The 10187-nt window shown below is 39.5% G+C and overlaps 1 protein-coding gene across 1 annotated transcript in view; it reads right to left on the reverse strand.

Moving 5' to 3' along the window:
• Positions 1-4163, reverse strand: part of LOC128733095 (Y+L amino acid transporter 2) — a 49351-nt gene extending 45188 nt beyond the window's left edge. Inside the window, exon 1 of the mRNA XM_053826707.1 lies at positions 3788-4163. The gene's annotated coding sequence lies outside the window, so the exon portion shown is untranslated. The remainder of the gene's footprint in view (positions 1-3787) is intronic.
• Positions 4164-10187: the final 6024 nt, after the last annotated feature.

A 10187-nucleotide genomic window follows, 5' to 3' on the forward strand; every position in this document is an offset into this window, starting at 1 on the left:
TCCCTTGTACGTCCCCTACTTGAAAACGCATGTGCGGTTTGAACTCCGCATCAGCTTACATGGATCTTACGGCCTACGAATCGAACGAGCTCCCCACAACCTCCTCCGGAGTGTTGTTGTCTGCTAGGACTGGACACGCTTGAACGGCGTCACAAACTACAACGGATATTACTTGTGGTTGTGGCCAAAATGCTGATTGGCGAAATGGACTAGCCTAAACTCCTATCCAGGATGAACTTCCGTGGATTGCAACGTTTATTCTGAGACCGTCTTCCATGCTAGTAAACGAATTTCACCGTACAAACTTCGTCTATTACAAACTTGTAGCGTTCAGTGTGAGGTAATTCACTAGTATTGAGTATTTGTTCGAATTTAGCGAACCTTCGCACTTGTTTAACCGTTATGTGTACGGGAAATTTAACACCCATAAGTGTTCGGATGGGTACCCGGGTACCCACCGAAATGAAATGCTTCTAACTTTATCAATTCTTGACCGATTTTGGATCTTGAACCGTCAAAAGATTGGAAAATTTGTCTATTTTTAGAGCATGAGACTAATTAAGCCTGGGACCACGTCTGGTTCCCATAAACCCGGATCTCCGGGACCATGTTCCGGATCCAAAACAAATGTGTACAATTGTCAATAAAACCACACAATATTGGTATCAAAATTCATGAAATCACTCCAGGAGTTTATGTTTGTCCATTTTGAGTCCATTTAACGGGTTGTCTTCGGAATGGCCATTCCGGAGCAGGTTCCTGTGGAGCCTTATGAGACCAGTAACATGTTTGGATAGAAACCCTAGCAATATGTATATCAAAATTCGTGAAATCACTCCAGGAATTGAAATTTACCCTTTTTGAGTTCAGTTGATGACATGTCTTCGGAATGGCCATTCCGCAACAGGTTCCTGTGGAGCCTTATGAGACCAGTAACATGTTTGGATAGAAACCCCAGCGATATGTATGTCAAACTTCATGAAATCGCTTCAGAAGTTGATTTTTATTCACTTTGAGTCCATTTGATGAGCTGTCCTCAGAATGGCCACTACGGGGACAACTTGTCAGATGGACTCAAAATGGACAAAAATGAACTCCTGGCGTGATTTCATGAATTTTGACATACATATTGCTAGGGTTTTTATCCAAACATGCTAGTGGCCTCATAGGACCCCACGGGAATCTGCTCTGGAATGGCCATTCTGGAGACAACTCATCAAATGGACTCAAAGTGGATAAAAATCAACTCCTGGAGTGATTTCATGAAGTTTGACATACATATTGCTGGGGTTTCTATCCAAACATGTTAATGGTCTGTTAGGGCTCCACAGGAACCTGCTCCGGAGTGGCCATTCCGGGGACAGCTTATCAAATGAACTTAAAATGGATAAAACTCAACTCCTGGAGTGATTTCGTGAATTTTGATATACATATTGCTGGGGTTTTCTATCCAAATATGTTAGCGGTCCCGTAAGGCCTCACAGGAATTTGCTCCGGAGTGGCCATTCCGAAGACTATGAGTTGAATGGACTGAAAATGGATAAAAATCAACTCCTGGAGCGATTTCATGAATTTTGATACCAATATTGTGTGGTTTTATTGACAATTGTACACATTAGTTTTGGATCCGGAACATGGTCCCGGAGATCCGGATTTACGGGAACCAGACGTGGTCCCAGGCTTGGTAAGTCTCATGCTCTAAAAATAGACAAATTTTCCAATCTTTTGACGGTTCAAGATCCAAAATCGGTCAAGAATTGATAAAGTTAGAAGCATTTCATTTCGGTGGGTACCCGGGTACCCATCCGAACACTTACGGGGTAAAAAAATTCGAAGGCCCCCCCTTCGACCCCCCCTGCTGCTACAGGCAATCTGTTGATGACAAATGGTTTATTCCCACTAGTTAGGAGCATTCTACGAGTTTTAGCTGGCTGAGTTGTCGTAAACCTTGTTTTTCGAGGCTGTAAAGTCTCAAAAGGTACCCGGGTACCCAGCCGAACACATAACGGTTAAAGTAAAATTACTAGATCCAGTTCATTTTGTTTGTTCTGTTAGTTCATTAAGACAAATTTTGTTAGATGATTTAAAGTAAATATTATTCTTTATCCAATAATGAACTTCACTGTCAATGGAAAAAGGCTTCCAATGTGTGAGGTGGTTTGTGGTTCAACTGATGACTCATGCAGATTTGTTTTTTCAATCGATAAAAGCTATGAAAGTAATTCGAGTATATTTTTAGTTTAGCAACGGTTAAGGTCAACTGATTAGAACTGCTTAGAGACATTATATTTCTAAGAATTTAAGCATGTAGGGTTACGGACCCTGTTCGTCATACGTAAACACGATCCACACTTTATTGAGACTTTTTATATGAATTAATCCGTACTCGAGTTTTTTACAGCAGATAAATCCGACACATCTTGTCTGTACTTGTAAAACCATTTAGCTCGAAAAAATATTTCGGAACTTACATTTCTCAGTGGAACAATTTTTCATGCTCCAGCGGGAGTTCGTCATACGATAATTCACTTCGTCATAAGTAAGATTTCTCTCGCTTATCATGGACAGATAGCAATTATTTACAAAAATCTATGCATGTCTTTGAGCCATGTGCAAAAGCTACCGAACTACTATAAAAAAGTGGAAATAGTTTGAATCACAGATCAAAATTTCAAGTAGTTACTCCGAGCGATCAGCAAATTCTCTTCGTCATATTCAAAACTGGTAGAAAAACCAAGAGGACTTCTATTTTTTTGAATAAATAGTGAAAAATAGTAATTTTCTAACATATTGATTTCCTCGATAGCGAAGAGAAAAACCATAAATTCCAATACCAGGTTAGTTTCAATGTAATTCGCATCAAAATTGGTTATAATGCTGGTTTCTTGTCTATATGTCTGGAAAGTAGACGAAGACCCGCCGTAGACGAACCCATCCAGCACCCGAAGAGTTGAAATATAAATGATTGTGCTCGAAACATTTGCGTGGAGAAATATTCGGAAGGTTTCGACGGGTTGAACGTACCTATTTTATTGTGGCTCTTATCTAAAATTTCGCATGTAATCGGAGATTTAGATAAACGCAGCATTGCCTTGAAGACTCTGATAAAAGATTATTCTACTTCTAATTGTTGAATATAAAACATTGGTAAAAATAGTTTTCTTGAAAGCAAATTATTCATGTTCAAAATCATTCGAATCTCTGGTAAATCCTTGTTGGAGTGTGCGAGGCTTCGATGTAATGAATGCATAATTTACTCTTCTTTTCTAAGTTAAACATGTATCACTGGTTGTTCCGAAATATCTCAGACAGATTGCCATACGATATAGGATGCCGTTCATTTTTTATGGTAGCTAAAAGATGCGGCCGTTACTGTGGTTTGATGAAAAATGCCAGCAAGCGATGGTGAGAAATGGATACTAGGAGCATGGAATTTGTCTATGAAATGCAATACTGCCAATATTCCAAGACAGTAGAAACAACATATTTGCATTATTTTGCATTTTTAGACAATTTTTTTATTGAAAGAAGCATGTATGAGAATAATTCCAGAGTTCAACGTGTTTATTCGACAATAGAATTCACTGTGTCTGTCACTGCGATATGCTTACGTTGCATGTTTTTCATACTTCATATAAAGTAAATACATCATATAAAGTAAATAAATGCGTGTTGTGATGAATGGGAATTTGCCAGACATCATCTTACGTTTTTAACTGGAGGGTCGTCGCTGACCTTGTTCTGTTTTTTAATCCTAACGATCCTTAGTCCGTTGCATGGAACATACCTCACCGAAACAGAATGAAGTGCTTCTGCTCGTTTCGCATAAATCCTGTAAGGAGTGTTGTATACGCAGCACCTGCGCTAAATCACTTTCAATTTTGCAAGCTCGCTTTTGCACTCTTCTTAACACCGGTTTCCGTTTTCGGGTGAAATTTATTCCTTCATCGAATTGCACTCCTATTAACGCTCACAATACATCACCAAATAATCTGTTAGAATCACTGTTATTATAGTTTTACTGAACAAGCTTAATACTTCTCTTCCCCTTTTCTCAACCGATTGAACAAAAAATTCGATTTGCTTCGGGTTTGTAAAAAATCCCCTTCAACCGGTAACGCGTCAATGCCACGTGAAAACTTCGCGCCAAGCTCGGGGAGGTAGTGTACGCTTTGAGCGACACAATTCAAATGGCTTGACGTTGTCCGGCGGCAGCTGAAGCAAGGAACCTTTTATGATGATAGCGACCAGCCAGCATGCTCGAACGTACGCGATGAACTTCCTCGCGTTGTTGGCTTGGCTCCCATATGCGATGACGGCACTCAGAGCAGCATTCGCGGCATCCGATACTCACGCTCGCTTCGCGCTAGAATGGTCAAGCATAAACAGTAACATTTACGTTTCGATTCGCGGGGGCTCTAACTGGAAGAGCTGGCCAAAGCTTACACAAACACAGCATTGAGGTGTCGTGTTTTACATAAATAAAGAGACGCGCAGTTTATTTTGGTATTTTACTGATTTCTAAATAATTACAGTTTCAGGAACAGTATGTATTCATAGATTTACGTGAAGCGGATAATTGTGTTTGCATGTCCGTTTCAAAAACCGGATTTTAGTAGGAAAAACGTGAAGCTTATGTTCAATAATTGTCAGAAAATAATACAATACTGATAAAGGTAATGCTATTGTAATCTTAGATAAACCCAAGCTCGTAAGAAGAGCGTTCTAGTTAGCCTCGAGGGACACTGGTACTGATCTAACAAATTAGTCGTGATAGGTTCGAATCTCGATTGGGAGAGACTGTAAGGCTCAATAGGATAGTAAAGTATATAGGCTAAAACTAACTTGGATGCCCCGCGTGCGTTACCGGGTGCCTCTTGTGGTAAGAACTAGTGCCTTTCGACATCTTTATGAAGAACAGCTGGTGCAGGTTTCGTCGGAATATTCCACCACGTTGTGAAACAATACGAAATGGAACTCGAACGAAGTTAAAAATTCTTGCACAAATACCTGGGGAATCAAGAGCCTGGTCAGGATAAAAGTTAGTCAATGGGCTGAAAATGCCAAAATCAACAGTGAGTAATGTTCTGATTGGTTTAAGGGAAACTTAGGTGGGGAAAGGCGGCAAAGAACTTTCAAGAAATCCGGAACTAGATGTCGCTTTGCGCTGGGGAGGAAGATATTGAGGTGCGTTAAGTCCAATTCTGACATCTCCATCCGAAATATGGCTAGAAGGTACGAGGCCCACTATCGAACCACTCGGAATATCCTCGCTCAAGAAGCTTAGGTCTTACAGTGCCAGTAAACTTCCGAATCGGCACTTGTAGCAGAATTTGGCAGCCAGCAGTTTGTAGGAACAAATTTTGACGAAATTCAACGGATGTATTTTGACGACGAAACCTACGTGAAAATGGATTTCGAGCAACTTCCTGGTCAAAAATTTTACATTTCAACTAGGCGTGATGATTAACTAGGCAAGTCTAAGTTCGTGTTTGCTGATAAACTCGTAAAGAAGGCCATGATCTGGCATTGAATGTGTCAGGAAAACTTTTTTCTCTTAAATATGACCATTTTGCAATGTATGGAAGACTTGTAGGCCACATAATTATCTATCTCAAGAAAAAATTTCATTAATTTCTGAGATGGCGTTTTTTGGAAAATAGAAGGTTTAGTTTTTAAAATGTTATTTTCTCAGTGAAGAAATATGTTTTATATTTTTCAGGTTTTTAATTATGAAAATTCAGAATATTTTCTGTAAGGCACTCATAGTCATAGATCATCTTAAATATCTTTTGACTAGAATTATTTTTAAATAGCTTTTGACCGGTGAAACCAATTCTTATGAAATTTCGCAGATATATTCATAGTGTTAAAACCTCTTGTTTGATACTAAAATAATTGAGAGTAGATAAACTATCTTGGTTAAAATCATTATAGATTATTGTCAATTTTGATGTGTTGTGCTCCTAACTTTAAAATTAAACGTCCAATCAAAAAACAAATCAATAGTGATCTATCTGGCTATATTACCTAGTGAAGCTAGTGAAGGAGCAGGAGTAGCATCAAGAATGACAGAACCCTGACAGGGTGGCTGTGAAGGAGTGGACGTTATAACAGTCGCCATCTGCGGATCGGTTCACGTCTTGACAGGTGTATGGAGCAGTGTACAAACACAGCCTCCCCCCGAAGTAATACTTAACGGTAGTTCCGGGGGGATTAAGGTCAGACGCCCGTGAGGTTCTTAGTGGGTTAGAGTCCCACTCTGTGCCACGTACATCATTAGTGTGCCTGGCATAGAACGTTTTCTCACATAAAGAAAATACAAACACACACACACGCACACACACACGCACACACACACGCACACACACACGCACACACACACGCACACACACACGCACACACACACGCACACACAAACACACGCACACACACACGCACACACACACACACACACACGCACACACACACTCACACACTCACACACACACACACTCACACACACACACACTCACACACACACACACTCACACACACACACTCACACACACACACACACACACACACACACACACACACACACACACACACACACACACACACACACACACACACACACACACACACACACACACACACACACACACACACACACACACACACACACACACACACTCACACACACACACACACACACACACACACACACACACACACACACACACACACACACACACACAGATATGGCTAAGCCCCCCTTTTCAAATTTAGGAAAAAATTGTAGTTAGATAGGGTATGTTGCTACATCGTCGTTATTGCCTATTCCCGTCCTATCCAACACAAATTAAAAATATCAGCATTTTTATGACACACAATGCAAAACTAGTTATTCCCTAATATTTTAGTTTGTTGTCTATCATACGCGATCAATCAAAGTGAGCGGAGATCTATTTAAATGCTTTTTGTCATTAAAGAAGTCCTACCATCTAAATTTCCTACGTTTTCTCGTGCGACGAAGAAGACAATGTCTCGACTAATCGATTTAATTTCCGTCATTCATAAATGAAAATAACTCACGCAAGGCATTGTCGTTATTCTGCAGCCAGAAAAATTTGCCTGACCTGCAGAAATTTTGTAGAATAACATTTGTCAGGCCGTCCTACACAAATACATGCGCGTTAGCTTCGTAAACATTGTTGTGCTTTTTAGTTCGGACGATGGAAAATTTTGATGAACGGATTTTTAACGGTACGACGAATTTTAGAAATAAAGTCAGTTGCGTAATTTCAATAATAGGCTTTAATAGTCGTTTTTCAGTGATTTCAAAGTTCACTGATCGGAAGGTAAGTGTGTTTTAGTCAAATCAGCACAAGAACCTTTGGAGTATTCATTAAATCCATCCAACAAATAATGAAAATTAGAATAGCTTTACTTATCACGACGGGAATTTGAAAAAAACCCTAACTTTAGATAATAAAAATTTAAGAGTAATGTTTAACTGCATCACTGTTACAAAATTTTATGCATTAATGTGCATGTAATTTTAATATGCTGATGAAATAAAATGGTCGAAAAAAATGTCGGGGCCCTGAGCGCTAGTTTCGCCAATGAGTATAACAAAGGTAAAACGTGTTTGACAAACGACGTTTGATGAAGAACCTTCCAGATCTTCCGGAGTTTTGGCGGAACATACATTCATACTCACGTTCCTCGTCCCCCTATCGGCTTCTTCCCAGTCAGCTCCCCCTTCTATCACGTAGCTAATTATGCATCGGTTTGCTTTATGAAAATCCTAATAACAGAAACGAAACAAAGGCTTTTTCTTTCATATATCTCTTCTCGGTAGAACCTACCTCTTTTCTCACAGTCACTTGCATGACTGCAATCGATCTAAATGCAAGTGAAACGCAACTCTTTTTACTAATTTGGAGCTCCCCTACTTGTTAGGGACCACTTTCATTTTGTCAACACTTCCCTGCACTGATTTTTTTGCGTCAATAAGCATGTGTGCCAAGAACCGTCCAGGTGCTTCGGAGTTATGGCGCGAAATACATTCATATTCACGTTCCTCGTTCCCCCTTCTGTTGGCATCCTCCCAGTCAGCTCCTCCTTCTGTCGCATAAGCTATTATGCATCTGTTTGCTCTATGAAAATCCTTCTAACGAAAGGGAAACAAAGCCTTTGTTCCATATATCCCTGCTCGGTGGACCCTCCTTCATTACACCTCACCCATTCCCGTCATCTTGCCTCTTAGCTACCCCCTTCTGTTAACCCTTCAGGATCCTCTTCTGTTAAGCCTTCAGTTCAGTGCTCCCGCATGTCAAGGAACATGTGCGCTAAGTTTGATGAAGAAACGCCCAGGCGTATCGGAGATATGGCCACCCCCTGTAAGGGACCTCAACCTTTTGTCAATTACCCAGTGCTGAATCCCTTATGCCAAGGAATATGTGTGCCAAGTTTGGTAGAGAACGGTCCAGGCGTCCCGGAGTTATGGCGGAAAATACATACATACATACAAACATACACATGCTCACAAGGATAGAAATTTAATCTCCAAAACGAGCAAAATGACTCATGATTCCAGGTTTAGGGTTTATTTCGCAGTAAGTAAAGCCATTTTAATTTTCATCATTTGTTGGATGGATTTATTGAACACTCCAAAAGTTCTTGTACACTTGTACACTTGTACAGTACACTTACCTTTCGATCCGTGAACTTTGAAATCACTGAAAAGCGATTATTAAAGCATATTATTGAAATTACGCAACTGACTTTACTTCTTAAATTCGTTCGAAATTTTTCATCGTCCAAACTAAAAATCACTACAATGTTTACGAAGCTAACGCGCATGTATTTGTGTAGGACGGCATGACAAATGTTATTCTGCAAAATTTCTGCGGGTCAGGCAAGTTTTCCTTGCTGTAGAATAACGACAATGCCTTGCATGAGTTATTTTCATTTATGAATGATGGAAATTAAAACGATTAGTCGACATTTTCTTCTTCGTCGCACGAAAAAACGTAGGAAATTTGGTTGGTAGGACTTCTTTAATGATAAAAAGCATTTAAATAGATTTCAGCTCACTTTGATTGATCGCGTATGATAGACAACAAACTAAAATATTAGACAATAACTAAAAACTTTAAAATTTGTGTTGGATAGGACGGGAATAGGCAATTACGACGAAGCAGCAACATACCCTACACTATGAATAATAATCATGATATCACGAGCTTCTTATAGTACAACACAACGCAAAATCGTGAACTATTGTTCATGATTTTGTGTTGTCTGATATGGCAGTTCAGTCATGATTTGACAGGAATTCACATTTCATGATTTCATTTCGTTCATGGCAGCTGAATCAAATTTTTTTCCGTGCACTTGGGATGTAGGATTTTCCATTTGAGTATTTTGAAGTAGGTTTTAACGGGTTTAGCAACATGAGGTCAAGCATTGCCATGCTGTAACCTTACTTTGCCGCGCCTTTGCTCGTATTGTGGGTGTATCTCGCAGTGCTCGGTTCAATAGTATAAATCGAGTTCTATAACGTTTCCCAGTTTTATTTTGGTTTCAAGAGCTCATAATAAATCCCATCAAATACATTCGTTTTCTTTTCTGTTGATTTTTTCGTATTTGCTATTAATATGACCCATTTGAACTTCGGAAGTCAGAAGCAGGGATGGTTCGATCACTTTGACTCAATTTTGATTCATTTGTTACTACCGTCTCAGCCGAGCAAAATTTGACAAAGTTAAGTATGAGACATTTGTAGAACTCGTTATTATTTACAGTTTTGTAGAATAAAGTGTTGCTGTAACTTTTGTAGTTACAGCGCTACAATGCTAGTACCTCTTTAGTAACTAAATGAACGTTCATTTAGTTACTAATGAGATACTAGCATTGTAGCACCGTAACTACAAAAGATACAGCAACACTTTATTCAACAAAACTGTAGATTTAGTTATTATCTACAAATGTCCCGTACATCAATTTGTCAAATTTTGCTTGGTTAGGACGCTACTGTCAAATGAATCAAAATTGAGACAAAGTGATCGAACCATCCCTGGTCAGAAGTGTCCAGTACTGGGAGCTGTGCGGCTTTGGGGAACTTCCCCCTGTGTACTCTTTTAACGAACCATTTTTGATCATTATTCAAGTTTCGAAAATAAAAGGTAGGGGTCGCA

This window comes from Sabethes cyaneus, chromosome 1, assembly GCF_943734655.1.
Source record: "Sabethes cyaneus chromosome 1, idSabCyanKW18_F2, whole genome shotgun sequence".
Lineage (NCBI taxonomy): Eukaryota > Metazoa > Arthropoda > Insecta > Diptera > Culicidae > Sabethes > Sabethes cyaneus.